This window comes from Pongo abelii, chromosome 5 (assembly GCF_028885655.2).
Source record: "Pongo abelii isolate AG06213 chromosome 5, NHGRI_mPonAbe1-v2.0_pri, whole genome shotgun sequence".
Lineage (NCBI taxonomy): Eukaryota > Metazoa > Chordata > Mammalia > Primates > Hominidae > Pongo > Pongo abelii.
In genome coordinates this window covers 111,960,230-111,987,486 of record NC_071990.2, presented here as the reverse complement: position 1 = coordinate 111,987,486, position 27,257 = coordinate 111,960,230, and the positions used below count along the sequence as shown (strand labels likewise).

Genomic DNA, 27,257 nt, shown 5'->3' with positions numbered 1-27,257 from the left:
TTCTGACATCATAAAAACATGCATTTATTTATAAGTATTGGTTATACTGTTTACAATTATTAAATACTTATGAAAGAAAGGTAGATGAAAAATAAAAATCATCATTTTGGATGAAAGGAAATAAATTATTTCTGCCTTGAGTGGTTAAAAATTCAAGTATTGGGGGGGGAGGGGGGTGGGATAGCATTAGGAGATATACCTAATGTAAATGACTAGTTAATGGGTGCAGCACACCAACATGGCACATGTATACATATGTAACAAACCTGCACATTGTGCACATGTACACTAGAACTTAAAGTATAATAAAAATATATATATAAACAAAAATTCAAGTATTGACCGGGCATGGTGGCTCACGCCTGTAATCCCAGCACTTTGGGAAGACAAGGCGGGTGGATCACCTGAGGTCAAGGGTTTGAGACCAGCCCTGACCAGCGTGGTGAAATCCCGTCTCTACTAAAAATATAAAAATTGGCCGGGTGTGGTGGTGGGCTCTTGTAATGTCAGCTACTCCAGAGTCTGAGGCAGGAAAATCACCTGAACCCAGGAGGCAGAGGTTGCGGTGAGCCAAGATCACGCCATTGCACTTCAGCCTGGGCAACAAGAGCAAAACTCAGTCTCAAAAAAAAAAGATTAAGTATTTTACTATGAATTTAATTACATATGACTATTTAATTATTATAATTACTACTTTAATTGATTAACCAATAGATATTTTGTAGCTTAATTTTTTAAAGAAAGCAATTATGTGAAGAAGGTTTTGCAGTAATTTTAGCTTAGCTTTGTCCATACAGGCTAGTGTTTATGTATTTGCTTTATCCCCTCAGAATTATAATTATACCAAGGTGTTATATAGAAAGGAGTGATTCTCGCTTCAACCTGGGAGGCAGAGGTTGCAGTGAGCTGAGATCGCGCCACTGCACTCTAGCCTTGGCAAAAGAGCAAGACTCTGACTCAAAAAAGAAAGGGCTGAGCTTGGTGGCTCACTCCTGTAATCCCAGCACTTTGGGAGGCTGAGGCTGGTGGATCACCTGAGGTCAGGAGTTCAAGACCAGCCTGGCCAACATGGTGAAACCCCATCTCTACAAAAATACAAAAATTAGCTGGGCATAATGGCGGGTGCCTATAATCCCAGCTACATGGGAGGCTGAGGCAGCAGAATCGTTTGAACCCGGGAGGCAGAAGTTGCGGTGAGCCAAGATCGCACCACTGCACTTCAGCCTTGGTGACAGAATGAGACTCCGTCTCAAAAAAAAGAAAAAAAAGAAAAGAAAAGAAAGGAGTGATTCTTTTATCCTTTGTACTCATTTGTTTTCCTTTTCATGCACCTTGCTGCCCTACATAAAAGTTAGTTGTAACTCATTTAAATTAAGGCCTCCAGTGTGAAGTAGTGTATTGCTTAACTGGACAGGGCTGTAACCTGAAGTGTAAGAAGGGGAGTGTCCCCATTTCCCAACACAGGTCTTTAGCAATAAAGGTGTGGTACCACCAGTGCTAAAGAATACTATTCTAGTTAAACGTGTTTGTGTTCTGCATCTTCCATTGTGCAGTACACTCTATTATTTATAAATTCTAATCCTTTAGTAAAGAAAAAATGTAAGAAAGAAAAACAAAAACCACCACCCAAAACCAAAAGCCATCTACAGGCTTTGAAAATTTCTGGACATAAAGCATCAGTCACTGGATTTTCCTTCACCCCTGCCAAGTTCCACAGTCTCAGAGCAGGCTTCCTAACAAGAGCTGGGAGAGCAGGGCAGGGAAATGTTGCTAAGTGACATGGGGTTTAGTCGTGCGATGGAGTATTAGAGGACACTTGACATTGAGCCTTGTGTTACTTCACAGCCATTCCACAATATAATGGAAGAGCTGCAATATTATGTAGATAATGGAGGATTGTAGACAGAGTGGCAAAATAGAGAACTCCTAGCTTCAACTGTTAGTTCTGAAGGGTCAGGTAGTTAAAGAATGATGTGTTTGGGCTGGGCGCAGCGGCTCACACCTGTAAGCTGAGCACTTTGGGAGGCTGAGGCGAGAGGATCGCTTGAGATGAGGAGTTCAAGACCAGCCTGGCCAACATGGTGAAACCCTATCTCTACTAAAAATACAAAAATGGCCAAGTGCGGTGGCTCACGCCTGTAATCCCAGCCCTTTGGGAGGCCGAGGCAGGCAGATCATGAGGTCAAGAGATCCAGACCACTCTGGTCAACATGGTGAAACCCTGTCTCTACTAAAAAATACAAAAATTAGCTGGGCATGGTGGCTTGCGCCTGTAGTCCCAGCTACTCAGGAGGCTGAGGCAGAAGAGTCGCATGAACCCTGGAAGTGGAGGTTGCAGTGAGCTAAGATCGCGCTACTGCACTCCAGCCTGGGCAACAGAGCAAGATTCCGTCTCAAAAAACAAAAAAAACAAAAAAACCCCACAAACCCCAAAATTCGCTGAACGTGGTAGTGCATGCCTGTAGTCTCAGCTATTCAGGAGGCTGACGCAGGAGAATTGCTTGAACCCTAGAGGTGGAGGCTGCAGGGAGCCAAGATGACACCACTGCACTCCAGCCTGAGCGACAGAGTGAGACTCTGTCTCAAAAAAAAAGAAAAAAAGAAAGAAAAGAAAAAATAGAAATGCTGTTGTATGCAGGCATACCTCAAATATATTGCAGAGTCAATTTCAGACCACTCCACAATAAAATGAATATTGCAATAAAGTGAGTCACACACACTAAAAAAAAAAAAAAAAAAAAAAAAAAAAGATGTGCTTAATTAGCCAATGATGCAAGTTCAAAAAAAAAAAGGGAAAGACTGATATGGCTGCTTATATCTCTAAATTTTTCATGTCAGTTCCTTCCGCACCCCAGAATAATCTTAGGTTTAGAACTACTTAATTAACTAATTAATTAATTAAAACGTTCGTTCATTCAGAAAAATATTCATTGAGTACCTATAAGGTAGAGTGTTAGGTCAAAGTATGAAAATTGACTCTTACACTGATATTGTGAGGTTTGCATAAGAAGTTTGTTGTAAAAATGAAAAAGTATAGAGACCAAAGACAGCAATTCTTTGTGTTGATTATTGTTTTATTTTATTTCTAAGACAAGGCAAGAGAATGAGCCTTTATTAGATATGACTATGGGTTCCAAAACTGATGTTTCCCAGTTGTTGAAGGAGGTGACCAGGAAGTCTTAACATGAATAGCTACATAATATTAAGAATTCATTATGGGCCAGGTGCAGTGGCTTACGCCTGTAATCCCAGCACTTTAAGAGGCTGAGACGGGTGGATCCTGAGGTCAGGAGTTCGAGAACAGCCTGGGCAACACAGTGAAACCCTGTATCTTCTAAAATACAAAAAATTAGCCGGACTTGGTGGCGTGTGCCTGTAGTCCCAGCTACTTGGGAGACTGAGGCAGGAGAATTGCTTGAACCCAGGAGGCAGAGGTTGCAGTGAGCCAAGATCGTGCCACTGCACTCCAGCCTGGGCGACAGAGAGAGACTCCTTCTCCAAAAAAAAAAAAAAAAATTAGCCAGGCGTGGAAGTGCATGCCTATAGTCAGTAGGGAGGATCACCTGAGGCTGGGAGGTTGAGGATGCAGTGAGCCATGTTCCCACAACTGCACTCCAGCCTGGGTAACAAAGAGAGATCCTATCTCAAAAAAAAAAAAACAAAAAAAACTCGTTATGTTATAGAAGATTGCTGAAGTTCTGTTTTAAACCAAAGCTCTTGATTTTACTTTAAATAATTCAATTTATGCACATTTTAAAAAGCGTATTGTTAAAGTGAGCTGCACATGTTACTTATTTTTTTGCATATTCATTCACTATTCTGTGTCTAGGATATCCTTTATTTTTCTCCTGGCAAATAATGTATCTAAGATAAATGAACAATGACATTTATTAAGCACTTAATTTATGCAAGCTGGGGTGATGTTAAACACTATGTGATTAGAACCAATTTTGAGGGCCAGGTGCAGTGGCTCACACTTGTAATCCCAGCACTTTGGGAGGCAAAGGTGGGCAAATCGCTTGAGATCAGGAGTTTGAGACCAGCCTGGCCAACATGGTGAAACCCCGACTCTATTAAAAATACAAAAATTAGCTGGATGTGGTGGCTGGTGCCTGTAATCCCAGCTACTGGGGTGGCTGAGGCACAATAATCACTTGAACCTGGGAGGTGGAGGTTGCAGTGAGCCGAAATTGTACCACTGCACTCCAGCCTGAGTGACAGAGCGAGACTCTGTCTCAAACCAGCCAACCAACCAAATCAGACTTCTAGCCAGGCACAGTGGCTCATGCCTGTAATCCCAACATTTTGGGAGGCCAAGGTGGAAGAATTGCTTGAGGCAGGAGTTTGAGACCAGCCTGGGCAACATAGTGAGACCCTGTCTCTACCAAAAAATTATAGAATTAGCCGGGCCTGGCGACATGCCCCCTGATCCCTATTACTCAGGAGGATGAGGCAGGAGAAGTTTGAGGCCTTTAGCATAGGAGTTCGAGGCTGCAGGGAGCTATGATCACACTGCTGCACTCCAGCCTGGGCAACAGAAACTCTGTCTCATTAAAAAACAAAATTAAAAGAATCAAACTTCTCTCTGTTGGATGAGGATGCTGACCAGACTAAGGAAGGGTTGCCCGCCTCCTCCTGATAAGGTATGAGAAGAGCTTGATTGATGCCTGTGTCAGTTTCCTCAGGCTGCTGTGACAAATTGCCACAAACTGAGTGGCTTAAAACAACAGGAACTGATTAGCTCACAGTCCTGGAGGCCAGAAGTCTGAAATCAAGATGTCTAAGGGCCATGATCTCTCTGAAGCCCACAGGGGAGAATCCTTCTGTGCAGATTCCAAGTTGGTGTTGCCTGCAAGCCTCGGCAGTCCTTGCTTTAAGGCAGCATAACTTGAGTCTCTGTCTCCACACGGCCATCTTCTCTCTGTATCTGTGTGAGCAAACTTCCCTCTTCTTATTTCACTAGTCATATGACACTAGTCATAATAGATTTAGGGCCCACCCTAGTCCAGTATAACCTCATTTTAACTTGAGTACATCTGCAAATAGCCTATTTCCAAAAAAGGTCACATTCACAGGTTCCAGGTAAACATAAATTTTACGGGAACAGCATTTAACCCAGTGCTGTGTCCAAACTTTGATTTTGTCACCGAATGAGGGTATCTTGAATGCTATTCAGTGGGAGTTGGAGGGCATCTTTGATATCCATGGACTTTCTTATTCATATTTTTCTTTCATATCTAGGACTTTCTTATTCATATTTTTTTCTTTCTTTTTCAGTTTTTTGTTTTTGTTTTTGTTTTTTTCTGAGACAGAGTCTCACTCTGTCACCCAGGCTGGAGTGCAGTGATGCCATCTCAGCTCACTGCAGCCTCCGCCTCCCGGGTTCAAGTGATTCTCGTGCCACAGCCTCCTGAGTAGCTGGGACTACAGGTGTGCACCAACACACTGAGCTAATTTTTGTATTTTTAATAGAGATGGGGTTTTGCCATGTTTGGCCAGGCTGGTCTCAAACTCTTGGCCTCAAGTGATTTGCCCACCTTGGTCTCCCAAAGTGCTGGGATTACAGGTGTGAGCTACTACACCCAGCCAATTTTTATCTTTTTTTTTTTAAGACGGGGTTTCTCTGTGTTGCCCTGGTCTCTAACTCCTGGGGTCAAGCACTCCTCTTGCTTCAGCCTCCCAAAGTGCTAAGATTACAGGCATGAGTCACTGCACCTCGTCCTCATGTTTTCTTTCTGTAAAGGAGAGTCTAACTACAAGAATGTTACTGCCGGGCTCAAGCCTGTAATCCCAGCACTTTGGGAGGCTCAGGCAGATGGATCACCCGAGGTCAGGAGTTCTAGACCAGCCTGACCAACATGGAGAAACCCCGTCTTTACTAAAATACAAAATTAGCTGGGTATGGTGGCACATGCCTGTAATTCCAGCTACTCGGGAGGCTGAGGTAGGAGAATTGATTGAACCCGGGAGGTGGAGGTTGCAGTGAGTCGAGATGGCGCCACTGCACTCCAGCCTGGGCAACAGAGTGGGACTCCGTGTCAAAAAAAAAAAAAAGAACCAACTTTGGGCCAGGTGTGGTGGCTCACACCTGTTATCCCAGCACTTTGGGAGGCTGAGGTGGGCGGATCACTTGAGATCAGGAGTTTGCGACCAGCTTGGCCAACACGGTGAAACCCCATCCCTACCGAAAATACAAAAATTAGCTGGGCAAGGTGGTGCATGCCTATAGTCCTAGCTACCCAGGAGGCCGAGGCAAGAGAATCACTTGAACTTGGGAGGCAGAGTTTGCAGTGAGCCAAGATTGCACCATTGCACTCCAGCCTTGGCAAGAGAGCAAAAAGACTTCCTCTCAAAAAAAAAAAAAAAAAACCAACTTTCAAATAAGAAAAAAACAGGCTGTGCTTCATAGCTGTCCTGTGGCCTGCGTGGTCAGGTGCTGTCATGAGATTTTGGACTTTCTGAAGGCCATCCCTACATCTTGGGTTAAAAGTCTGCGTTCTAGTCTGAACCGTAGGAAGGAAAAATAGTTGATATTTACTTATGGGATGTAGAAGGCAGAAAATATTTTGACTTCCTGAGTTCTTACAGTGCTGTCAGCCAAGGGCATTGTCACCCCAAGATTGTGAATGCTTTAAAGAGTCATGTGGACAAACCTCTAGAGCTTTCTATAGTAACATACTTGGTGAATACGAGGAGTATATTACTAAACTTTTCAACTACCACAGTTATTCCCATGAATACAAGAATGGAGGCTGCAGAGACTGCCTGTAAACTAGCTCATAGGTGGGGCTATACCATGAAGGACATTCAGAAATACAAGCAAAGTTGTTTTTGCAGCTGGAAACTTTTGGGGTAGGACGTTGTCTGCTATGTCCAGTTCCACAGACCCAACCAGTTATGATGGTTTGGGGCCGTTTATGCTGGGATTTGACATCATTCCCTATAATGATCTGCCTGCACTGGAGCATGCTTTTCAGGATCCGAATGTGGCTGCGTTCATGGTTGAACCAATTTAGGGTGAAGCGAGTGTTGTTGTTCTGGATCCAGGTTACCTAATGGGAGTGCAAGAACTCCACACCAGGCACCAGGTTCTGTTTATTGCTGATGAAATACAGACAAGATTAGCCAGAACTGGTAGACGGCTGGCTGTTGAACGTGCAAATGTCAGACCTGATATAGTCTTCCTCGGAAAGGCCCTTTCTGGGGGCTTATCCCCTATGTCTGCGGTGCTGTGTGATGATGATATATTGCTGACCATTAAGCCAGGGGAACATGGGTCCACATACGTTGGCAACCCATTAGGCTGCTGAGTGGCTATCACAGCCCTTGAGGTTTTAGACCTTGCTGAAAATGCAGAAAGAATGGGTATTGAGAAATGAACTCATGAAGCTAACTTCTGATGTTGTAATTGCCGTAAGAGGAAAAGGATTATTAAACACTGTTGTTATTAAAGAAACCAAAGATTGTGATGCTTGGAAGGTGTGTCTACAACTTCAAGATAACGAACTTTTGGCCAAGCCAACCCATGGCGACATCATCAGGGTTGTGCCTCTGCTGTTGATCAAGGAGGATGAGATTCATGAGTCCAGTGAAATCATTAAGACCATCTTGTCTTTCTGAGGGTAGCAGCTGTTTTCAGTGGTCCCTGAGAGCCAGCTGGAGACAGGTGGTCCTGTAAAAGCTCTGCTCTTAATGCGGGCACATTCTATTCCCATGTGTCTTCAAATACTTTTTTTGGAATGTATATTTTTTTCAATTGATACATAATAGAACAATATTTATGAACCTACTGTTTGCTTTGTAATGAAACTAAGAGAATGTAATGGCATCTATATTCAATGAGTGTTCTGATAGGTCTGTGTACTTTCTTTTTTTTTTTGAGACAGAGTCTCTCTCTGTAGTCCAGGCTGGAGTGCAATGGTGTGATCTTGGCTCACTGCAACCGCTGCCTCCTGGGTTCAAGCAATTCTTCTGCCTCAGCCTCTCAAGTAGCTGGGATTACAGGCGCCCGACTCTATGCCTGGCTAATTTTTTTGTATTTTTAGTACAGACAGGGTTTCACCATGTTGGCCAGGCTGGTCTCAAACTCCTGACCTCAGGTGATCCACCCGCCTTGGCCTCCCGAAGTGCTGGGATTACAGGTGTGAGCCACCGTGCCTGGCCAAATAGTACAACTCTTCCTATCAATTTCTTTCATTTTTTTTTTTCTTTTTGGAGACAGATTCTTGCTTTGTTGCCCCAGGCTGGAGTACGGTGGCACAATCTCGACTCACTACAATCTCCACCTCCTGGGTTCAAGTGATTATCCTGCCTCAGCCTCCCGAGTAGCTGGGGTTATAGGCACGTGCCACTGCACTCTGCTAAGTTTTTGTATTTTTAGTAGAGACGAGATTTCACCATGTTAGCCAGGCGGGTCTTGAAGTCCTAACCTCAAGTGATCTGCCTGCCTTGACCTCCCAAAATGCTAGGATTATAGGCATGAGCCACTGCGACCAGCTGTGCACGTGTACTTTCTAAGGTGAAATGCATCTGTATACAGACAGCCTTTAAATCAAGTCCTTCAGTATAATTTATATGTTTTTTGTTGTTGTTTTGTTTTGTCTTGTTTTTTTTGGAGATGGAGTCTCGCTCTGTCACCCAGGCTGGAGTGCAGTGGCGCGATCTCAGCTCACTGCAACCTCTGCCTTCTGGGTTCAAGGGATTCTCCTGCCTCAGCCTCCCAAGTGGCTGAGATTACAGGTGTGCGCCACCACGACTGGCTAATTTTTGTATTTTTAGTAGAGATGGGGTTTCACCGTGTTAGCCAGAATGGGCTTGATCTCTTGACTTCATGGTCCGCTCGCCTTGGCCTCCCAAAGTGCTGGGATTACAGGCGTGAGCCACCATGCCTGGCCAATTTACACGTTTCTATAATTTCTTTGCTGGTATAAATTTTTTGTATTTGAAAAAGTTATCTCTGGGGTATTACATAAAAGACTTCATCTTATAAAGTCAAACCATTGTTATCATTGAATTTTAGGGAGGATTAATGCTTAAACATATATAAAATACTAATATTAAGTAAACTTCATATTGGCCAACACCAGGGTGTATTCTATGTATGTCATTATTTGGAATTAAGAGTTAACATTTAACATTACTAAATTGTTTTGAGTGCTTGACTATAATTTGAAAAAATGTTTATTTTCAATATTTCTTTAAATATAAAATAAAGCTCATATTCCAGAAAAAAAAAGAAAAAACAGAACAAAACAGAAAACAATATGTGCTTTAGCTCATTTAAACTGTAAGATGTACATACTCTCGGCTGGGAGTGGTGGCTCACGCCTGTAATCCCAGCACTTTGGGAGGCCGAAGCAGGCAGATCACATGAGGTCAGGAGTTCGAGACCAGCCTGACCAACATGGAGAAACCCCGTCTCTACTAAAAATACAAAAATTAGCCAGGTGTGGTGGCACATGCCTTTAGTCCCAGCTACTTGGGAGGCTGAGACAGGAGAATTGCTTGAACTGGGGAGGTGGAGGTTGCAGTGAGCCGGGATCACACCACTGCACTTCAGCCTGGGCAACAAAGCGAGACACTGTCTCCAAAAAAAAAAAAAAAAGAAAAAGAAGTAGAGACTGTCATTATCTTAAGCTTATACCAAGTAATCTTGAGGTTCAGTATCTCAGCTATAGTCATGCAGCTGTCAAGCTATGGAACCAAATTAGGGCAGTTTGTCTCCAGAGCCCTCTCCATTAATCACTATGCTATACAACTGCCATGAGCTTTGTATTAGTCAGGGTTCCCTTAGAGGGACAGAACTAATAGGATATATATATGTATTTTAAATATTTGTTTATTTGTATATTTATTTATTTTATTTTTATATTTATTTATTTAATCCATATTTATATTTATTTTATATTTTATAAAATATATTTTACAAAAATATATTTATAGCCTGGCACGCTGGCTCAAACCTTTAATCCCAGCACTTTCGGAGGCCAAGGTGGGTGGATCACGAGGTCAGGAGTTCAAGACCAGCCTGGACAAGATAGTGAAACCCTGTCTCTACTAAAAATACAAAAATTAGCTGGGCGTGGTGGCGGGCGCCTGTAATCTCAGCTACTCCGGAGGTGGAGGCAGAGAATTGCTTGAATGCGGGCAGCGGAGGTTGCACTGAGCCTAGATTGTGCCACTGTATTCCAGCGTGGGCAACAGATCGAGACTCCGTATCAAAAAAAAAAAAAAATATATATATAGAGAGAGAGAGAGAGAGAGAGAGAGAGAAAGAGAGAGAGAACTATGATGTCTATTAAATTGTTTGGCTTTTCATTTACTGGTAATAAAATCCACTCATATCCACAATGTGTTAATCACAAAGAAGTACTTAAAAATAGCAGCCTAAAACCTTGCCTTTTGTAGCACTGAGACATAAAATGGCTAAAATTATAAACTACATTACATTTTTTTGGGGGGGGCGGGAAATGCAGTTTCACTCTTGTTGCCCAGGCTGGAGCACAATGGTGTGATCTCAGCTCACTGCAACCTCTGCCTCCTCAGTTCAAGCGATCCTCCTGCCTCAGCCTCCCAAGTAGGTGGGATTATAGGCATGCGCCACCATGCCCAGCTAATTTTGTATTTTTAGTAGAGACAGGGTTTCTCCATGTTGGTCAGACTGGTCTTGAACTCCTGACTCATGTGCTCTGCCTGCCTCGGCCTCCCAAAGTGTTGGGATTACAGGCGTGAGCCACCGCGCCAACTACATTACTTTTTAAGGACAAAATGAATGAATTCATATATCAGAACATAAAAGCAAGTTTGTTTCTTTGGTTTTAATCATTTTCAACACCATAATGTGAAACTAAATTTCAGTCTACATTTTTGCTGTGGTTTGAATGTGTCCCCCAAGGTCATGTGTTGGAATCTCAATGCCCCAATGCAGTGGTGTTGGGAGGTGCGCCCTTATGTGAAGTATTTGGGTCATAAGGGCACAACCCTCATGAACAGATTAATGCCATTACTGTGGGAGTGGGTTCCTTATTTAAAAAAACAATTTTTGCCCTCCTCTCTCTCTCTCTCTCTCTCTGTCCCTGAGTGTGGAAATACTCACACTGTTTTTTCTGTCCTCTCACGCCACAACACTCATCAACATGGAAGACTTTTGTGATCAAATGTGTGGAGGTTTTTTCCCACGCACCAAATAAGCAATCACTTTTGCAGCAGACACCATCTGGGTGTCCTCAAATTCAATTCTGGCACTATCTACTTGGAGATAGTTGAGATCACACAGGTTGAGGGCTGAGTCCCCAAGACTTCCTCCACTTCAGACACCGGTCACTAGTCTGGGCCTCCAGAACTTCTGACTGACCAGCTCTGGGCTCTGACAACCCTCTCTTTGAGTATGATTAATTTGCTAGAATGGGTCTCAGAACTCAGGGAAACACTTAGGTTTACCAGTTTATTATAAAGAATATTACAAAGAATACAGATGGAGAGACACATGGGTTGAGGAATGGGGGAAAGAACACACAGCCTCTGTCCCCTCCCTGAGTGCAACACCCTCCAGGAACCTCCATGTGTTCAGCTTTCTGGAAGCTCCTTAAACCCTGTCTTCTTGGACCTTTATGGAAACTTCATTGGATAGGCATGATTGACCACCATTTGGAAATGTGATTGGACAAAAAGGGCATGATCAAACACTAACAGACTGAGTAGGGAAACTCAGCAAGGCCTGTCTGTTTAGGCCTTGAGTCACAGGGACCCCAGATTCGTCTTGGGGTCCCTTGCAGCATTCCTTCTTCCAGGGTATGGGGCAGAACCACTTCTGAATTGAGGGTATAATGACCTACAATCAGACCAGGTAGGTCTGAGAATTTCTTTTTTTTTTTTTTTTTTTCAATTATTATTTTTCTTTTTTTGTTTTTAATATACTTTAAGTTCTGGGGTACATGTGCAGAACGTGCAGGTTTGTTACATAGGTATACAAGTGCCATGGGGGATTGCTATACCCATCAACTCATCATCTACATTAGGTATTTCTACTAATGCTCTCCCTCCCCAGCCCCCCACCCCCTGACAGGCCCAAGTATGTGATGTTCCCCTCCCTGTGTCCATGTGTTCTCGTTGTTCAACTCCCACTTATGAGTGAGAACATGCAGTGTTTGGTTTTCAGTTCTTGTGTTAGTTTGCTGAGAATGATGGTTTCCAGCTTCATCCATGTCCCTACAAAGGACATGAACTCATCCTTCTTTATGGCTGCATAGTATTCCATGGTGTATATGTGCCACATTTTCTTTTTTTTTTTTTTTTTATATATATATTTTTTATTATTATTATTTTTTCTTTTATTATTATTATTATTATTATCATTATTATACTTTAGGTTTTATGGTACATGTGCGCAATGTGCAGGTAAGTTACATATGTATACATGTGCCATGCTGGTGCGCTGCACCCACCAACTTGTCATCTAGCATTAGATATATCTCCCAATGCTATCCCTCCCCCCTCCCCCCACCCCACAACAGTCCCCGAAGTGTGATGTTCCCCTTCCTGTGTCCATGTGTTCTCATTGTTCAATTCCCACCTATGAGTGAGAATATGCGGTGTTTGGTTTTTTGTTCTTGCGATAGTTTACTGAGAATGATGATTTCCAGTTTCATCCATGTCCCTACAAAGGACGTGAACTCATCATTTTTTATGGCTGCATAGTATTCCATGGTGTATATGTGCCACATTTTCTTAATCCAGTCTATCATTGTTGGACATTTGGGTTGGTTCCAAGTCTTTGCTATTGTGAATAATGCGGCAATAAACATACGTGTGCATGTGTCTTTATAGCAGCATGATTTATAGTCCTTTGGGTATATACCCAGTAATGGGATGGCTGGGTCAAATGGAATTTCTAGTTCTAGATCCCTGAGGAATCGCCACACTGACTTCCACAAGGGTTGAACTAGTTTACAGTCCCACCAACAGTGTAAAAGTGTTCCTATTTCTCCACATCCTCTCCAGCACCTGTTGTTTCCTGACTTTTTAATGATTGCCATTCTAACTGGTGTGAGATGGTATCTCATTGTGGTTTTGATTTGCATTAGGTCTGAGAATTTCTTTACGACCAGCTTCAAAACAGAAAGGCAAGAGAAGAGTCCTGCCTTGGGGAGAGAAAGAAGTAAGTGAAACGAGGGCAAGGGAAGGTTAGAGAGAGAGAGAGATTCTGTTTTCTGAGGCCCAAAGTGCCTCAACATTATAACAAGAGCTATGGGGGTTATGAGCCAGGAGCTTTGGATGCAAACCTACCTATTAATATATGTATATAATATCACACTCCCTCTCTTGCCCTTCCACTATGGAATGATGGAGTAAGAAACCCCTTGCCAAATGCCAGCAACTCAATCTTGTACTTCCCAGCCATCAGAGCTGTGGGCCAGTAAATTTATGTCCATGATGAGTTATCCAGTCTGTGGTATTATATTATAAGCAGCACAAAATGAACTATTAAACTGCCTTTCATGAGTTTATTTTTCAAACGGCAAAGGGGAAGTTTTCTATTAGCCCCTATGCAAGTCTCTCTTGAACCCCTGGTAATAGCTTTGTTTACCTTGATGCCAAGAAGGTTGGAAAAGCACCAAAATCCACATGTGGCATGTGCCCAGGCTGACTTCCAGGGGTTCATGCTACAAGACCTAAAGTTCTTATGAGATTGTCTAAAACAAAAAGGTGTCAGGACGGCCGATGGTGGTTCCATGTGTGCTAAATGTGTCTATAACAGGATCAAGTTTGTTTTCCTTATCGAGGAGCAGAAAATCATGAAAGCGTTGAGAACACAAGCACAGAATCAGAAAGCTAAATTTAAAAAGTGCAGTTTTTGAGTAATAAATCAAAAGACTACAAACAATTATCAAATTTGTTCTAGCATAGTGAGAGATAAATGAACAATACCCATTATTCTTTATACTCTTTGGTAATTAAAAAAGATTTCTCAGCCAGGCAAGGTGGCTCACACCTGTAATCCCAGCACTTTGGGAGGCCATGGCGGGCAGATCACCTGAGGACGAGAGTTCAAGACCAGCCTGACCAACATGGAGAAACCCTGTCTCTACTAAAAATATAAAATTAGCTGGGCATGGTGGTGCATGCCTGTAATCCCAGCCGCTCGGGAGGCTGAGTCAGGAGAATCGCTTGAACCCGGGAGGTGGAGGTTGCCATGGGCGGAGATTGTGCCAATGGACTCCAGCCTGGGCGACAGAGTAAGATTCCGACAACAACAACAACAACAAAAACAATGACAACAACAAAAACAAACAAACAAAAAGAAACAAAAAAACCCCACAACTTTTCAAAAAAGTACTTATGGCTAGGCATGGTGGCTCACACCTGTAATCCCAATATTTTGGGAGGCCAAGGAGGGGCGATTGCTTGAGCCCAAGAGTTCAAGACCTGCCTGGGCAACACAATAAGACTCCTTCTTTATTAAAAAAGAAAAGAAAAGGCAGGGCATGGTGGCTCATGCCTGTAATCTCAGCACTTTGGGAGGCCGAGGCAGATGGATCACCTGAGGTCAGGAGTTCAAGACCACCCTGACCAACATGCTGAAACCTCGTCTCTACTAAAAAAATACAAAAATTAGCCGAGCATGGTGGCACACGCCTGTAGTCCCAGCTACTCGGGAAGCTGAGGCAGGAGAATTGCTTGAACCCGGGAGGTGGAGGTTGCAATGAACCAAGATTGCACCACTGCACTCCAGCCTAGGCGACAGAGCTGGACTCCATCTCAAAAAATAAAATAAAATAACTTCTAAATATTATATAACCTTTTATTAGTTATAATGATCATATATTACTTCTGTATTTCAAAAATCATTTCTGAATATTTAAATAATTAATCTCAAATAGAACTAGAACTAAGATGCCTTCTTTCCAAGTACTCACCACGCTCAGTCCTCAGTCTAGGCTTCAGTGAACTAATCAAGCAAATACTTAGAGCTACCTCCAGCTGCTCCGCTTTGAACATTAAACTCAGAATCTCTAGTCAAAGCCTTGTATTGGTAAAATTTGCCCAATTCAGTGTTACATTGCATATTTCTTTAACACTTCAATGCATTCCCACAAATTTCCTAGGTTCCTATTAATACCAACTTGCAAGATTTTGCAATTATTTTGGTATGTAAAGCCTTATCTACTTGGAACACATATTTTAATTTTCTCCCCAAGGCACTCTGGGAGTGAACTGGTTTATGGAGGCAGGCAGGAATGGTTGGGGTGGGTCTTCAGGAGAACGGGCATCCTCTTGCAAGGTTACTGCCTTTGGAAAGGTTTAAACAAGGGAAACCAGTTTTCTGAGACAGTGAAGGAGTTCTGTTTTCACTGGCAAGGGAGGGTCAAGGGAATTTGGGGGTATAAGATTCCCAGCTTCGCCTGAGTCCACCCAAATATTCCCAACGTCTAAGAGTTTACCTCCTTCCCAATACCCTCATCTTAACATGAAAGACTTGATGAAGTTGTATGTTGTGTTTTAATTCTATAATCTGCAAAATTAAATTCAGGGCTTTGTCTGCCAGGCAGTTGCAAGAAATCAGTTCTTTTTTTTAGTTTAATTTTATTGTAAATTAATGATTTATGGTTGTATATATGAAGAGATCGGCTCTTTTAACGTTATTGTGAAACTTCTCTGGGTCTCTATTCTTTGAACTGAGAGTTCAACTCCCTGTCATTTTCTTATTCTTTTTTTTTTTTTTTTTGACAGTGTTTTGCTCTGTCACCAGGCTAAAGTTCAGTGGCATGATCACAGCTCACTGCAGCCTCAATCTCCCAGGCTCAAGCGATTCCCCCCACCTCAGTTTCCCAAGTAGCTGGGACTACAGGTGCACGACCATGCCTGGCTAATATTTTAAATTTTTTGTAGAGAGAGGGTCTTGCCATGTTGCTCAGGCTGGTCTTGAACTCACGGGCTCAAGCAATCTTCTTGCTTTGACCTCCCAAAGTGTTAGGATTACAGGCGTTAGCCACTATGCTTGGCAACATTTTCTTATTCTTACTGAAATATTCTTCTATTCTCCAGTGCTCCTAGAAGAAATCATCTTGTCTTTTTGTTTGTTTGTTTGTTTGTTTTAGAAGCAGTGTAAAGAGGTTTTTTTTAAAAAAATTGTGTAAATGTAACGTTAGGCTAAATTATTTAAAGTCAATAAATTTTTATTCAAGGAATTCCATGTTGTGATTTGTTCCACCGTCCATCAAGGTGACTTTAGATCCTCTAAAGAGCTGGAGTCAAAAGATTTATCTTCAAGTTAGCCCTTTTTAATGAAACTAATGCTAATTTTAATCCAGTTGTCCTGTCAGCTCATAATTCTTTTATTTTGGTTTCTGTCATCTCCTTTTAATATGGATATACTGATGAAGACTTCAAAATTCACCAAGAATCTTTGGGATCTAATTTCTTCAACCAATTTAAGGTCCTTTTTACTGTAGGTGGTGGATCTGCCTGGTTCTCAATTTGACACCCTCTCTTAACATGAATGAGTTCAAATCATATTTATTCCTAAGCGATCACACTCAAGAATAGTACAGATGTGTGGAATATGCCAATACCTTTAACTCCAGACATCATGTTCTCAAGATAAAAGCCTTTAAAACAAAAAGTCATTGTCTATATCAATTGGGATGCAATTGAAATTGGAATGCAAAATTAATACTGCTGAGGATTTCCCTCATATCCCATGCTGTTTAACTATCTCTTCTACAGTTCTAGAATCAATCTTTTTTTATTAAGAGACAGTCTGTCTTTGTTACCCAGGCTGGAGTACAGTGGTGCCATCAAAGCTCAGTGCAGCCACCAACTCCTGGCTCAATCCTCTTGCCTTAGCCTCCCCTTCCTGAGTAGCTGCAACTACAGGTACATGCCCCAATATCCAGCTAATTTTTAAATTTTTGTGGAGATGAGGTGTTTGTTACGTTCTTGCCCAGGCTCATCTTGAACTCCTGGCTTCAAGCAATACTCCCACTTTGGTGTGGAGATTGCAGGCTTTAGCCACTGTGCCTGGTCTGGGACCAACCTTTATGGCTATCAATACTCCATCAGTTAACTGTCTCAGGTATCATAATATCCCTTCTTATATGTATCAAAACTCATACTGAACAATGAGTTCTGGGTTGCAAAGGAGGATTTATTTTTTGCATCTATCCATAAGTCTTTGTCCACAAGTTAAACAAAAACATACATAAGTGCAGTTTTGTTGTTGTTGTTGTTTTTTGCTAACACGGAGTCTCGCTCTGTCACCCAAGCTGGAGTGCAGTGGCATGATAGCTCACTGCAACCTCCACCTCCCAGGTTCAACTGATTCTCCTGCCTCAGCCTTCCAAATAGCTGGGATTACAGGTGCTTGCCATCACACATGGCTAATTTTTGTATTTTTAGCAGAGACGGGGTTTCACCATGTTGGCCAGGCTGGTCTCAAACCCCTGACCTCAAGTGACCTGCCTGCCTCAGCCTCCCAAAGTGCTGGGATTATAGGCATGAGCCACTGAGCCCAGCTGAAATCATCTTGTCTTTGGCTATCTTTATTATCACATTAGACAAGTTCTTGAATTCTCAAAGCCTTGCCCTTTTCAAACTCTTCATTCCAAACAAACACAGCTCATATTTTCAGGAATCATAATGTCATCATCCCATGATGTAATGGTTACTTGTGTTGACTTCACAAGGCTATAGTACCCAGTTATCAAAAACTAATTTAGGTGTTGCTAGAAGGAAATTTGCTGGCCGGGTGCGGTGGCTCATGCCTGTAATCCCAGCACTTCGGGAGGCCGAGGCAGGCGGATCACAAGGTCAGGAGTTTGAGGCCAGCCTGGCCAACATGGTGAAACCCTGTCTCTACTAAAAAAATACAAAAATTAGCTGGGCATGGTGGTGTGCACCTATAATCCCAGCTACTCAGGAGGTTAAGGCAGGAGAATTGCTTGAACCGGGGAGGTGGAGGTTGCAGTGAGCCAAGATTGTGCCACTGCACTCCAGCCTAGGTGACAGAGCAAGACTTCATCTCAAAAAAAGAAAAAAAAAATGGAAATTTGCTGAAGGAATTTTGTAGATAGAGTAAGCATCTACAGTTGACTTTAAGTAAAGGAGATTATCATCCATTAATTATCTGGGTGGACCTTATTCAATCAGTTAAATAGCCTAAGAGCAAAATGGAAGTTTCCCTAAGAAAGAAGAAATTCTTTTTTTTTTTTTTTGAGATGGAGTCTTGCTCTGTCACCCAGGCTGGAGTGCAGTGGCGTGATCTCGGCTCACTGCAAGCTCCGCCTCCCGGGTTCACGCCATTCTTCTGCCTCAGCCTCCCGAGCAGCTGGGACTACAGGCACCCACCACCATACCCGGCTAATTTTTTCTATTTTTAGTAGAGAAGGGGTTTCACCGTGTTAGCCAGGATGGTCTCAATCTCCTGACCTTGTGATCCGCCTGCCTCAGCCTCCCAAACTGCTGGGATTACAGGCGTGAGCCACCGTGCCCGGCCTTTAGAAAGAAGAAAATCTAACCTTGGGCTACAGTTTTAGCTTCTGCCTGAGTTTCCAGCCTAAGAGCCTGCCCAAGGTTTCAGACTTGCTTAGCCAGCCCCCACAATTGTGAAAGGTAACAAACGATTCCTTGCAATAAATTTATAAACTTACACACACACATACACACACACACTCCTAGTTCTTTTTCTGGTAGAATCCTAATTGATATGCATGCCATGCATTTGGAGATAGCTACATAATTTGCTTGGTGCATTGCAAAGTGAAAAATGTAAGGACCTTGTACAAAAAGCAGAAAAAAAATGCAATTAAGATACTAAAATATAAAGCATTGTTCTTTTTTTTTTTTTTTTTTGAGACAGAGTCTTGCTCTGTTGCCCAGGCTGGAGAGCGGTGGCGTGATCTCAGCTCACTGTGACCTCTGCCTACTGAGTTCAAGCAATCCTCCTGCCTCAGCCTCCCAAGTAGCTGGGACTACAGGTGCACACCACCACACCCATCTAGTTTTTGTATTTTTAGTAGAGACGAGGTTTCACCATGTTGGCCAGGCTGGTCTTGAACTCCTGACTTTGTGATCTACCTGCCTCAGCCTCCCAAAGTGCTGGGATTACAGGTGTGAGCCACCACACCAAGCCTACTTGAGATAATTTTTCTAAAAAAGATTTAACTGTACATTTACATCATTTCATGTAAGTCTGAATTTAATTGTAAATGTTAATTTATACAATGGCATTTAATGTTTCCTCTGATAGTTTCTGTAACTTGTAGATATCAATCATATAGGAAATGAAAAGTAGCTTCATGTATATAATTCAGGATAGCTATTTATGCATTCTACTGTATATTCAATTAAAAGGAAAAAATTAATTTTAGATTTGTCTTCCTCATTAATGTTTTTTTCACCTGAGTTCCACATGAAAACTGTTCTTTTCTGTTAAATGTGACAATCTTTAAATTCAGTTTTTGTTGTTGGTGTTGTTGTTTGAGACAGAGTCACGCTCTGTCACCCAGGCTGGAGTGCAGTGGCACGATCTCGGCTCACTGAAACCTCCGCCTCCTGGGTTCAAGTGATTCTCCTACCTCAGCCTCCCAAGTAGCTGGGATTACATGTGTGCACCACCACGCCGGCTAATTTTTGTATTTTTAGTAGAGACGGGGTTTCACCATGTTGGCCAGGCTGGTCTTGAACATCTGACCTCGTGATCCACCTGCCTTGGCCTCCCAAAGTGCTGGGATTACGGGCGTGAGCCACCATGCCCGGCCTAAAATCTGTTTTATTTGTATGCCTGTGAATATTTTTTTTGAAATGTTGCAGCAGGTTTCAAAACTGGTGTATTAGTCAAGGTTCTCTATAGGGACAGAACTAATAGGATAAATGTATATATGAATAGGAGTTTATTAAGGAGTATTGACTCACACTACCACAAGGTGAAGTCCCACAGTAGGCTGTCTGCAAGCTGAGGAGCAAAGAAGTCCGTCCCAAACCCTGAAAAGTATGGAAGCCGACAGTGCAGCCTTCAGTCTCTGGCTTAAGACCTGAGAACCCCTGGCACATTGCTGGTATAAGTCCAAGAGCTTAAATAGAGAAAATTATTAGGAATTTAATGACCCAACAGCAGGGTATTAAACTCAGTATGAGTCCCTTTTGAGACTAAGGCCTGGCCTGTATGCCCATGAAGCCAGCCCTGCATGAATTGCTAATATACTCATTTCACCATGTTTATGCTATGTTAGGTAAGCAACTCAATCTCCAAATTCCCTTTTTGATAGTCTGTTTACTATGTAATTGGGTTATGGGAGCAGATCTCTCATGAATGGTCTAGCACCATTCCCTTAGTGATAGGCAAGTTCTGATTGTTTAAACATCTGTGGCACCGGGCCAGGTGTGGTGGCTCATGTCTGTAATCCCAACACTTTGAGAAGCCAAGACAGGTGGGTCGGTTGAGGTCAGGAGTTGGAGACCAGCCTGGCCAACATGGTGAAACCCCATCTCTACTAAAAATACAAAAATTAGCCAGGCATGGTGGCTCACGCCTGTAATACCAGCTACTGGGAGGCTGAGGCAGGAGAATCTCTTGAACCCGGGAGGCAGGGTTCAATCCATAGTGGGATTATAGGCCTGCACCACTATGCCCGGCTAATTTTTTTGTATTTTTAGTAGAGGTGGGTTTCTCCATGTTGGCCAGGCTAGTCTCCAACTCCTGACCTCAGGGGATCTGCCCGCCTAGGCCTTCCAAAGTGCTGCGATTTCAGGTGTGAGCCACCACGCCCCAGCCGTTTTTTGACTTTTGACCAAAAGCATATGTTTTTAGACTTGTTTTTTTTTTTTTTTTTTTTTTTTGAGAGGGAGTCTCGCTTTGTCACCCAGGCTGGAGTGCAGTGGTGCGATCTTGGCTCACTGCAACCTCTACCTCCCAGGTACAAGCGATTCTCCTGCCTCAGCCTCCTGAGTAGCTGGGACTACAGGTGCCCACCACCACGCCTGGCTAATTTTTATATTTTTAGTAGAGATGGGGTTTCACGATATTGTCCAGGCTGGTCTCGAACTCCTGACCTTGTGATCCACCCCCCCCCCCACCCCCCTCGGCCTCCCAAATTGCTGGGATTACAGGTGTGAACCACCACGCCCGGTGGTTTTTTGACTTTTGACTAAAAGTTTTGGTTCAATATCTGTGGGAATTGTTTGAGGTCTAGGTTGAAGGGTGTTCTTCCAGAAAGGATTTTCTTTTCCTTATACTAGCTGTCTAGGGCACTACCAACCTAAGACCAACTTAATTTTCATCATAAAGTGTTTGGGACCACACAGACATTAAAAACTATGAAGGGTCTGAGATTCTACTCTGCCATGGTTAGCCTGCCACAGTTGCTTGAATGTTGGCAGAAAACTGCTGCTACTACTATTACTACTAAGCTACTCTTTGGTCAGAGACAAGTGACAGTTTATTACTCAAAGCAATAGCAGTAGTCAGAGTGTCAGCATTTGTGTTGGTTCTCCAAGTCCCAAACACAAAGTGGGGCAGGTGACATCTGTATATGCAGAGGGTCGTGTTATAGGAAAGGATCCCCAAATTTAGGGAACAAGAATGTTTTATAATGGACATTAAGCCTGCTGCCTTTTTCTCCCCAGCATAGGCAGTCAATTCCCCTGTCTTCCAATGCTGTAAGCATATCTGCCCCCTGGTCTGGAAGGATATACCATCTTCATCTTCCAAGCCTGCTTACTACACAACTTGGTAAAAACATAGTGTGGAACAAAGGCAGTTAGTGCTGCTGCTCACCAGATGAGCAGAAATGTGAGACTCGTGAACACTTGTCTCCTATCAATAGGTAGTTTGAGTCTGGGCTGTGAACCCAGACTTGTATTTAAGCAAATGTTTTGCCAGGCTAGATGGCTCATGCATATAATCCCAGCACTTTGGGAGGCTGAGGCGGGAGGATCACTTGAGGTTAGAATTTCGAGACCAGCCTGGCCAACATGGTGAAAACCCATCTCTACTACAAATGCAAAAATTAGCCAGGCGTGGTGGTGCACACCTGCAGTCCCAGCTACCTGGGAAGCCGAGGCAGGAGAATTGCTCAATCCCAGGAGGCAGACGTTGCAGTGAGTTGAGAGCATGCCACTGCACTCCAGCCTGGGGAACAGAGTGAGTCTCCATCTAAAAAATAAATAAATAAATAAATAAATAAGTAAAATAAAACAAATAAATGTTTCATGTATTCTATCCAGCATTTTAATTTTCCTTTTTTTTAATGGGGGCATAGGAAGTTTATTCTTTGTATCTAACACACCTGAATAGAGGAGGGAAGCAATTTTTATCCCTTACACAGCTTGTCTCTGCTACTGTGTCTTGTCTCCGTTGGCTGGAGCCAGACCGCACAATCTAAACTTAACCTGACTGGCTAGTAATTTAAAACTTTCTTAAATAGGTAGAGGCAATGGAGAACAAAGGAAAAGAGGAAGTTGCTTATGAAAAGATTTAGAAAAGTAATAAAAATTCCCAAATAAGGAAGGGGCATAGGCTGCGAGCTGGGACATGCCCGTGAGCACGCCCAGCACAGACATCTTGGTTAAAGTACAAGGACATTGAATGTACTTGTTCCCTTATATCTAACAGCTACATAGGTTAGGGTTTAACAAAGAATTATTAGCACCAAGCAAGAAGGCTTGAAGGAAGTTAGTCTTTAAAAGAAACTATCATTTATAACAGTTAAGATTTATTATTTAACAAGAAGGGAAACTTTGAAGAGGAACTTTTTACTTTCTGCAATGGAGAAACCCCGTCTCTACTAAAAATACAAAATTAGCTGGGCATGGTGGCAGATGCCTGTAATCCCAGCTACTTGGGAGGCTAAGGTAGGAGAATCGCTTGAACCCAGGAGGTGGAGGTTGTGGTGAGCTGAGATCGTGCCATTGCACTCCAGCCTGGGCAATAAGAGTGAAACTCCGTCTCAAAAAAAAAAAAAAAAGTAGGATTCTTATTTTGCAGGATTGTTAAGGGAATAAAAAGAAACATAAAAGAGTGCCTATGACAGTGCCTGTGGTATAATGATATATAATAGATATTGGTTTTTATCAACAGTCCCTGGTTCATAACTCCCATATTCCTCGTTATAGTTTTTGTTATAATGTTGAGTGTGTTGGGCGGGCCTCAGGAAATGGAATCTCTCTGCCCTCCTGCCCTCCTTTCACTTGCCCCCTGAAGTGGGACTCTAATCTTCCCCCACCCCCTCAACCCTTTCTGACTGTGGGTCTTAAGACCCTCACCAGAGAGGGCCCTGCTCTATACCCTGGGAGAATGAATACTGACATCATGAAGTTTCCATAAAAACCCGAGAGGACTGGTTTTCTAGAGCTTCCCAGAGCTGAACTCCTGAATGTTCCTGAAGGGTGGCAGGCCCAGGGTGAGCATGGAAGCTCTGAGCCCCTTCCCCCACACCTTGCCCTATGCGTCTCTTCATCTGTATCTTTTGGAATATCCTATATTTTATAACAAATTGGTAAACGTAAGTGTTCTGTGAGCTGCTCCAGCAAATTAATTGAACCCAAAGAGGAGGTTGTTGGAACCGCACCTTGAAGCCAGTCGATCAGAAGTTCCAAAGGCCTGGACTTGGGACTGGTGTGTGAAGGGGGTGGTGGTCTTGGGGACTGAGCCCCCAACCCGTGGGATCTGACACTATCTCCAGGTAGACAGTGTCAGAATTGAATTGGAGGACACCCAACTGGTTAATAAAATAAAATTGCCAAGAAAAAAGCAAATGTAACTCTGGAACTATGAACAACTTAGAGAATCCTGAGAATGGCCAGGTCGGTGGCTTACACCTGTAATCCCAGCTACTTGGGAGGCTGAGGCAGGAGAATCACTTGAACCCGGGAGGTGGAGGTTGCAGTGAGCTGAGATCTCACCATTGCACTTCAGACTGGGCAACAAGAGGGAAACTTCGTCTCAAAAAAAAAAAAAAAAAAAGAGAGAGAATCCTGAGAACTTACTTCCCGTGTATAACAGCCTTATGTGGGGTAATATTAATCCCAAAGCAGGCACATTTTTAGGGAAATGTCCCAGTTAACTGAAAAACCTCATTTCCCAGCCATGTTGGCTAAGTACATTCTTTTCCAAATCTGATAGCCTCCTTGATAAAGAACAAAAGGTTGAACAGCCCTCAGCATTTATTCAGGTGGCTCACAATACCCTAAGCTGCAATTATAATTGTCTTCCTGCATTTCAGCCACTCTGGCAGCATGGCAGATTAGATACAAGGAATAAACTTAACATGCCCCCACTAAAAAAAAGGAAAATTAAAATACTGGCTAGAATAGATAAAACGTTTGTTTATTTTATTTATTTATTTGTTTTTTAGATGGAGACTCACTCTGTTCCCCTGGCTGGAGTGCAGTGGCATGATCTCGACTGACTGCAACCTCTGCCTCCTGGGACTGAGCGATTCTCCTGCCTCGGACTCCAGGTAGCTGGGACTACAGGTTCACACCACCATACCTGGCTAATTTTTGCATTTGTAGTAGAGACAGGTTTTCACCATGCTTGGTTTATGGGGAAAAGCACCTACACCTTTGGTCACAGAAACATGTGTTATTGTTATTGAGAGGAAAGAAAAAACATGGATTGAAGGTTTTTCTTAAGCAGTGCCTATCACATAGTAGGTAGGCAATAAATGTTAGTTGACTTTCTTTTCCCTTTTCACTCCTTGCCTAGAGAGAATAACTTTTTTTCCTATCATTCAAGTGTGTAGAAAACAGTGTTTTATAAATCCATGAGAAATGTCAGATATTAACATGGTTAACATTTGCACATGAATAGAAAAGATACAAATTATAAGTTTCCTTGAAGGATGAAATACAGTTTATAATACTAGAGATATACAAAAAAAGTTTAAATTAAAACAGAAGTTAGGGGCCGGGCGTAGTGGCTCATGCCTGTAATCCCAGCACTTTTGGAGGCTGAGGCTGGTGGATCATCTCAGGTCAAGAATTTGAGACCAGCCTGGCCAGCATGGTGAAACCCCATCTCTACTAAAATACAAAATTATCTGGGTGTGGTGGCGAGCGCCTATAATCCCAGCTACTTGGGAGGCTGAGGCAGGAGAATCCCTTGAACCCAGGAGACGGAGGTTTTGCTGTTTCACTCAGTCTGGAGTGCAATGATGCGATCTCAGCTCACTGCAACCTCAGCCCTCCGGGTTTAAGCGATTCTCCTGCCTCAGCCTCTCGAGTTGCTGGGATTACAGGCACCTGCCGCCATGCCAGACCAATTTTTGTATTTTCAGTAGAGACAGAGTTTCACCATGTTGGCCAGGGTGGTCTGAAACTCCTGACCTCAGGTGACCCACCCACCTTGGCCTCCCAAAGTGCCAGGATTACAGGCGTGACCCACTGCTCCCTGCTAGAAAGTAGTTGTTAACATAATAAAAATACAACTTTTAAAAGGTCCCTGGTGCCTCATACTAGTAGACTTAATATAGATGGAAGACAGGCTGATTTGTTTTCTTCTTCTTTCATTACTAAAATCCAGAGTTTGATAAGCTCTCTGGAAGTGGATTATCTCTAATTCTTAGAAAACTTTTGGTTTTTTTTTGAGATGCAGTCTCACTCTGTTGCCCAAGCTGGAATGCAGTGGCACGATCTCAGCTCACTGCAACCTCTACCTCCCGGGTTCAAGCGATTCTCCTGCCTCAGCCTCCTGAGTAGCTGGGACTATAGGCGCATGCCACCACACCTGGCTAATTTTTGTACTTTTAGTAGAGGCAGGGTTTCACCATGTTGGCAAGGCTGGTCTTGAACTCCTGACCTCATGTAATCCACCCGCCTCAGCCTCCCAAAGTGTGCTAGGATTACAGGTGTTAGTCACTGTGCCTGGCCAGAAAACTTTTATGTATCAGAGGATTTTTTTTTTTTTGAGACGGAGTCTCGCTCTTGTTGCCCAGGTTTGGAGTGCAATGATACAATCTCTGCTCACTGCCACCTCTGCCTCCCAGGTTCAAGTGATTCTCCTGCCACCTCTGCCTCCCAGGGTCAAGTGATTCTCCTGCCTCAGCCTCCTGAGTAGCTGGGATTACTGGTGTGTGCCACCACACCTAGCTAATTTTGTAGTTTTAGTAGAGACGGGGCTTCACCTTGTTGGTCAGGCTGGTCTTGAACTCCTGACCTCAAGTGATCCACCCACCTCTGCCTCCCAAAGTGCTGGGATTAGAGGTGTGAGCCACCGCCCCTAACCCAGAGGAATATATATGTACTTTTTTTTTCTAAGATGGAGTTTTGCTCTTGTCACCACGGCTGGAGTGCAAAGCCACACACTTGGCTCACTGCAACCTCCGCCTCCTGAGTTCAAGTGATTGTCCTGCCTCAGACTCCAGAATAGCTGGGATTACAGGCACCTGCCATCACGCTTGGCTAATTTTTGTATTTTTAATAGAGACAGGGTTTCACCATATTGTCCAGGCTGGTCCTGAACTCCTGACCTCAGGTGATCCATCTGCCTCGGCCTCCCAAAGTGCTGGGATCACAGGCGTGAGCCACCATGTCCATCCAAGAATATTTTATGTATCAATTATGAACCTGGTAAAACTTCAGCCAGAATTATTGTAACCTGTATAGAAAGCATGCAGACAACTGAAAGAAAATACTTCTCCTTTTTTTTTTAATTTTTATTTATTTATTTATTTTTTAGTTTTAGATAAAGATGGGACTCTAACTATGTTGCCCAGGCTGATCTCGAACTCCTGGGCTCAAGTCATCCTCCCACCTAGACCTCCCAAAGTGCTAGGATGACAGGTGTGAGTCTTTTTTTTTTTTTTTTTAGACAGTCTTGCTCTGTTTCTCAGACTGTAGAGCAGTGGTGGTATCAGACTATAGTACAGTGGTGGTATCACAGCTCACTGCAGCATCAAACGCCTGGGCTCAAGCAATCCTCTCACCTCAGCCTCTCAAGTAGTTAGGACTACGGGCACTTGCCACCACACCTGGCTAATTTTTTAGAAAAATTTTTGTAGAGACAAGGTCTCATTATGTTGCCCAGGTTGGTCTCGAACTCTTGACCTCCAGCCATGTTCCCTTCTCAGCCTCTCAAAACATTGGGATTACAGGTGTGAGTCAATGTGCCTAGCCTGAAAACATTGTTTCACATCTATCAACAGAGACCAACTCTTCACCAGCCTATAAATAATCTCGACTTGCTATTCCCACTAGGTTCATTTCCAGTAAAATAAATAAATACAAGTACATTAAAAAACCTAACAAAACAAACAAACTTG

General features: G+C 43.0%; 1 non-coding gene and 1 pseudogene across 1 annotated transcript; one reads left to right on the top strand and one right to left on the bottom strand.

Annotated features, from left to right (window-relative positions):
* The first annotated feature begins 6,718 nt into the window (after nt 1–6,718).
* On the top strand, nt 6,719–7,620 carry LOC100436776 (ornithine aminotransferase, mitochondrial-like; annotated as a pseudogene).
* Nucleotides 7,621–17,081: 9,461 nt separating this feature from the next.
* LOC112134061 (small nucleolar RNA SNORA40) lies at nt 17,082–17,209 on the bottom strand. The gene has a single exon (XR_002915645.2). It is a non-coding gene; the product is annotated as a small nucleolar RNA SNORA40 (small nucleolar RNA).
* Nucleotides 17,210–27,257: the final 10,048 nt, after the last annotated feature.